Below are 6,004 nucleotides of genomic sequence, written 5' to 3'. Positions count from 1 at the left end.
AACATATCAATACTTGATGTAAAATACCTGTTCCATATTATGCCTAAGATGTTTGATATTCAGACAGATAGTGAGGTTAAGCTTAGCAGCCTAAGTTGTATGGTAATAAAAATAAGCTTGTCTTCTGGATAGTTAACAACCTAAGTTTACAGACCAAAATTAGAGAAAAAGGAGGGCCTCAAGGAAACCCAACATTTTGGCCCTAGCCTTCCAAGGTCAATTAAGACTCAGGACATATGAGAACTTCTACCGTAACGTCATGTAACTTGGTAGTGTCCCAAATTTTCTGATCAAGGAGATTATAGGGCCAAAGAGGAAATATGTGATTGATGCTGTAGAGTGTGCCTAAGGAGAGTCACATGGAGAGAAAACATTCTCTCAGGCTTTCACACAGAGCAAATTGGCCAAGCAATGGCCCTGACTCATCCACATGGTTGAAACTGACAAATGTTCTACAATCTGAGGTACAGGATCTCAGCATAAATCCTAAGGGGATTTCACTGACCTTATCAGACAAAAGCTGCAACTCTGGTTGCATAGGTCCTGCTTTATCTTGGTCTTAACCATCCAGCAGAAAAGTATAAAAACGAAGTATAAAAAGTAAATCCATGCTGTTATGCTGAGCTGTAGGGGACTCAGGTCAACAATTTCTGACATTGCCAGTGAAGTGGAAGACCCAATACCAATACTATTATGGGCTACTGGACTCCTTTAGAATATTTTGCTGAGTTTACACACCTATAATATTCAAATAACGGAACTTAACAAGAAAGGGGATACAGATGAATTTCCATTTCATATCTGTGTATTCAAAGTGGTTAGGATAGATCTATAGTTACATTCTCATAATGAATAGAGGGATTTTTTCTAATAGTGTTTGTAAATAGGATATCATGTCTGCATCTTGTACAGCAATTAACCACTAGGAAGAATGTATTCAATGTGTTAATTATTGAAACTGTCCTACTAATTTGGTTTGAAACTGTCTCATTGCTATTTGTTTCTCAATAAAATTATGGAAAGAATTTTAAAAAATTAAAAATAATAAACTTTAAATTTTCTTCACTGTTAACGAGAGGATATATGAAGGGTCTGATTTTGTTATGTGAGGCATAACTCAGATGGGTAAAATTATGTCCCCAGGTGCATTTTCAATTTCCTGTCTCCAAAGGTAATTGTACAGAGACTTGATTCTGTAAGCACAAATGACCTACTAAGTGCAGTTCCTCAGGCATGGGTGGGCTAGAAATAGGGAATTATTTTGGCTTGTGGGATGTTGCAGCTGTAATCTTATTTTTATTGAGTAAAAAGTACAGTTTCCTCCAAGAGTAGCAGCACTGTGGGCCCTGTGGTGTGATGAAAAGACAGGATCTGGTAATTATTGGTTACTTACTTCCCTCAAGAGCATTATTTACCACTGTCTTGTTACATATTACTGTTTGGGTCTGGATGTCCCCCCAGAGCCTCTTAGGGTCATAGGGTTTTTTCAGAGGTGGCTGAATCTAGAGTATGTGATTGATTCAGAGTGCAATGCGGGTGACTGCTCAATCACCACTGATTGGATTGGCATTGTCCTGATCCCAAAGATTGTGCATGACATAAAGGACAAAAAGAGGCTTGCTTTGCTCTTTCTTGTTGCTTTGCTGTCTTCTGACATCATTAGCTGTTGCCTGTCTGCCATGCCACCATTCCTTGGAGACAGCCAATGATGAATTGAAACGTCTACCCACTGTGAGCTCAATACACCGCTCCCCTTGTAATGTTGGGTGCTTGGTATTTTGTCTCAGCAATGAGAAATGTAACTAGGACACAGAAGTAATGCAGGATGCACTCTATGACTGAAAAAACCCCAACATTATAAATGTAGAAATGAGGGCATATTCTAGCTAGCTGTTTTCTGACCCACAGAGAAGGGTCCCCAGAAAAAGAAGATTGGGAACTTGAGCAAGACTATTGGAGTTCGGCCTCTTTCCCTCAGTGGTGACCAAGAGAAGTGGACACAATAGCTGTAATGGGAAGACTTCACTGTAAATGATAAAAGGAGATAATAAAAGCATATTTCAGATTTTGAGAAAAATCTAGCAGCAACTCCCCACACTAACCCTGGTGTGTATGAATGGAGACTACCAGGCCCAAGGGCTGTCCACTATTTAGGGGAGGAATGCCTTATTAGCATATGGACATGTGTCCTTACCATTTTGTGGATCTCATTTTTCAATGCCCGTCTTTCATGTTTGTTCATTTTTCTGGGACAAGGCTCGTCCATCATGAAGGATTACACATAGCTGAATTCATTTGACATTGGATGACAAATTGCACTTGAATGTGTCAGGTTGAAAGGTCAGGGCTGTTCTCTGTTCATCACCAAGCTTGCTCACAGTGTGTCAGTCACGAGAACCTGCTGGCACCCTACTCCTTATGAGGCTGAATTCCACTCTGCTTGGGCTCCTTGTGACTGACTCCATCAGAGGAGGGGCACAGAAACCGCATGGTGCAGAAGAACATGGCTTTCCTTCTGGAGCACTTTATAATAAAGAATAACCCTGAATTTTGAAAAAGATCTGTTTTCTGAACCCTTATGAAGAAGGATTTTGATGTAGATGCTACTGTGTGAGAATAAACCCCATAGCCCAAGATAGGTCCAGAAGTGTTAGGCCGGGGACAAAAGCATATTTCTACACTTCTAAAACAAAAAAGTAACAGAGCATTTAGAACTTGCCAGTTGTAAAGTGGGTGGATGCAGTGTCTAATCCAGGTGGCCTTTAATGCACCTATACCTGGTAGAGAAGGCTCCACTGTGCTAGGTTTCTGTTAGTTTGAGTAAAACCAACTCCCTGGCCCCATGTGTACTCCCATGAGCACTCTTTTTCTGTCTCTGAGTGCACCATAGAAATGTCACACTACGTACATTGAAAGCACATAAAGAGGAAAAATAATTCAGATTCTGTTCATTTTAAATTTTGTGCCATTTATACTGGTGCCATCTAGAATTTAATTTTGTACTATTTGTAACAAAATGAGTCTTCATGGACCTTTTATACCATAAAAGAGATGGGTAAATAATAGACTCAGGAGAAATTTTTTATATTTTTTTATGTTTTAAAGAGTATAAAATAATATTAAAACAGAAAAATTACAAGGGATACAGAATTTCATTTAACAAAATAATATGAATTTCATAGTATTTGTTGTAATCCATGGTGTTGCCTCCCAACTAGTTGTTCATATGCACATAAAGTTGGAAGAAGGAAGAAAAAAGGAAAGAAATATACAAGAAGTTAAGAAGAGAATATGGTCAAAGAATTGAAAACGTAGAGTAAAGAAATTAAGTATTAACTGCTTCTTTCCATAGACCAGCATAAATCTACAGTATAGTGTGCAAAACATTCTGCTTACATACATAGATATATCTCTTTCCCTCACTACCTCGTCTGTCCTCCGCAACTCAGTAATGCCTTCCTTTTGAATAGGTTCATTCCCTTTTCTCAGAATCCATTGTACTCTTCAGATTTTAATTTCTCTTTTAGGTTCTCACACTAAGGAGACAATGTGATGTTTGCATATGCAGGTCTGATTCATTTCACTTAAGAGTATGGTCTCTGGTTGCATCCATTTACCAGTAAAAGCCTCAAATTTATTCTGCTTTACAGCTGAATAGAACTCCATTGCATAAAATACTACATCTTCTTTATCTGTTCCTCAGTCAATGGACATTTGGGTTGTTTCCAAGATTTATCTATGGCAAATTGTGCTGCTATTAGCATGGGCGCATATATATCACTGTGTGGTATGATGTTTTCAATTTCTGGAAAAACACCCAGGAGGGAAATAGTTGACTTGTATGGGACCTCCAATCCTAGCTTTTTAAGAAATCTCTGCACTGATTTCCATAGTTGTTGTATCAGTCTGCACTCTCACCAACAGTGAAGAAGGATTTCTTTTTCCCCAGAGCCACTCCAGCATTTGTTATTGGCTGACTTCTTATAGCATAATTTCATAATTTCTTGATGTTAGCCATTCTTTCTGAGGTTACATGGAATCTCAGTGTCATTTTAATTTGCATTTCTCAAATGACCAGTGATGTTAAACATTTTTTTCATGCATTTACTTGTCATTTGTATGTCTTCATCTAAAAAGTGTATATTCATCTCAGATTCCTATTTCTAGATTGAGTCTTTGAATTTAGGGGGCCTGATTTTTAAAAAATTCTTTATATGTTCTACATAGAAGGCCTTTGTCAAAGGGACAGTCAGCTGTAATTTTTTCCCAGTTTGTGGGTTTTCTTTTTACTCTATTGGAGATTTCTTTTGAAGTGCAGAAACTTTTCAAACAGATGAGATCCCAGTTGATTCTTTGAAGTGTTCCTGTGCAGTTTTTTTTCATGAATTCTCTACTTATCCCTATGTCTTTAAGATTTCCATCTACACTTTCCTCCAGAAGATTTAGTGTTTCTGTTTTAATATTTAAATCTTTGATCCATTTTGACTTTAGTTTAGTGCATGGTGATGGACTTGGGTCTAATTTTAGCCTCCACTGTGTGGAAAGCCAGTTTTTCAAGCATCATTTATTAAAGAGGATATCTTTCTCCCAGTAAACATGTTTGGCCCCTTTATCAAAGATAAGGTGGCTGAGTGTGTTTTTAGGTGTATTTGCATCTTCTAATCTCTTTTATTGATCCTCAGGTCTGGTTCTGTGCCAATGCAATGCTGATTTTTTATCACAGTAGCTTTATAGTATAATTTCAGGTCAGGGATTATGATACTTCCTGCCTTTCCTTTGTTTCTCGGGATTGCTTTTGATGTTATGGGTCTCTTATGGTTCCAAGTGAATTTGAGTGAAGTTTTCTTTATCTCTGTGATATATACTAATGGTATTTTAATTGGGATTGCATTGAATCTGTATAGCAATTTTGGGAGTATGGTCATTTTCACCATAGTGCCTTCTTCTATCCGGGAGCATAGAATATCTTTCCATTTTCTTAAATCCTCTTTGATCTCTTCTCTCAGAGTGCCATAATTTTCACTGCATAAATCTTTTATTCCTTTGTGAGACTGATTCTTATGTCTTTTGGTTTTTTGGACATTATTGTGAAAAGTGTTGTTTCCCTAATTTCTCTCTTAGTGCATTCATTGTTGTGTACAAAAATGGTACTAATTTTTGAGTGTTGACTTTGTATTCTGCTACATTACTAAATTTAGTTATTAAATCTACAAGACTCTTGGTGGAGTTCTTTTCCTCTATAAAGAATATCATGTCTTCTGTAAATCATAATAATTTCACTTCCTATTTTCACATCGTTATTCCTTTCTCTCTCTTATCTAATTGCTCTGGCTACTGTTTCTAAAACTATATTGAATAGGAGTGAAGACGGTGGACATTCTTGTCTTGTTCCTGATGTTAAAGTGAAGGCGTTCAGTTTTTCCATTCAGTAGGATGCTGGCTATTTATCATAGATGGCTTTTATCAGTTTGGAATATAGACCATCTATTCCGATTTTCCATAGTGTATTTATTGTGAATGAGTGTTGAACTTTTTCAAAAGTTTTTTTCCACATCTATTGAGATGATCATGTAGTTATTGTTTTTGGCTATGTTATGGATTTGCATATGTTGAAACATCCCTGCATTCCTGGTTAATCCCACTTGGTCATGATGTATCATCTTCTTGTTGATTTGCTGCATCCTGTCTGCTAGTATTTTATTGAGGATTTTTGCATCTATATTCATCAGAGATATTAGCCTGTCATTCTCTTTTTTAGTTGGATCTTTCTCTTGTTTTGGCATCAGAGTAGTACTTACCTCCAAGAATGAGTTTGAGAGAATTGCCTCCCTTTCAATTTCATTGGAGAGTTTTAGAAAAGTTGGCATTAAATTTTCTCTAAATTTCTTGTAGAATTCAACTGTGAATCCACTAGGACCTGGGCTTTTCTTTGTTGGTAGGATTTTTATTACATTTTCAATTTCATTTCCAATTACTGGGTTATTCAGAGTTTGTATATCTTCTT

The sequence above is a fragment of the Octodon degus genome, unplaced genomic scaffold, assembly GCF_000260255.1.
Source record: "Octodon degus isolate 3935 unplaced genomic scaffold, OctDeg1.0 scaffold00091, whole genome shotgun sequence".
In the NCBI taxonomy this organism is placed as follows: Eukaryota; Metazoa; Chordata; class Mammalia; order Rodentia; family Octodontidae; genus Octodon; species Octodon degus.
Note: the sequence above shows the minus strand (reverse complement) of the source record.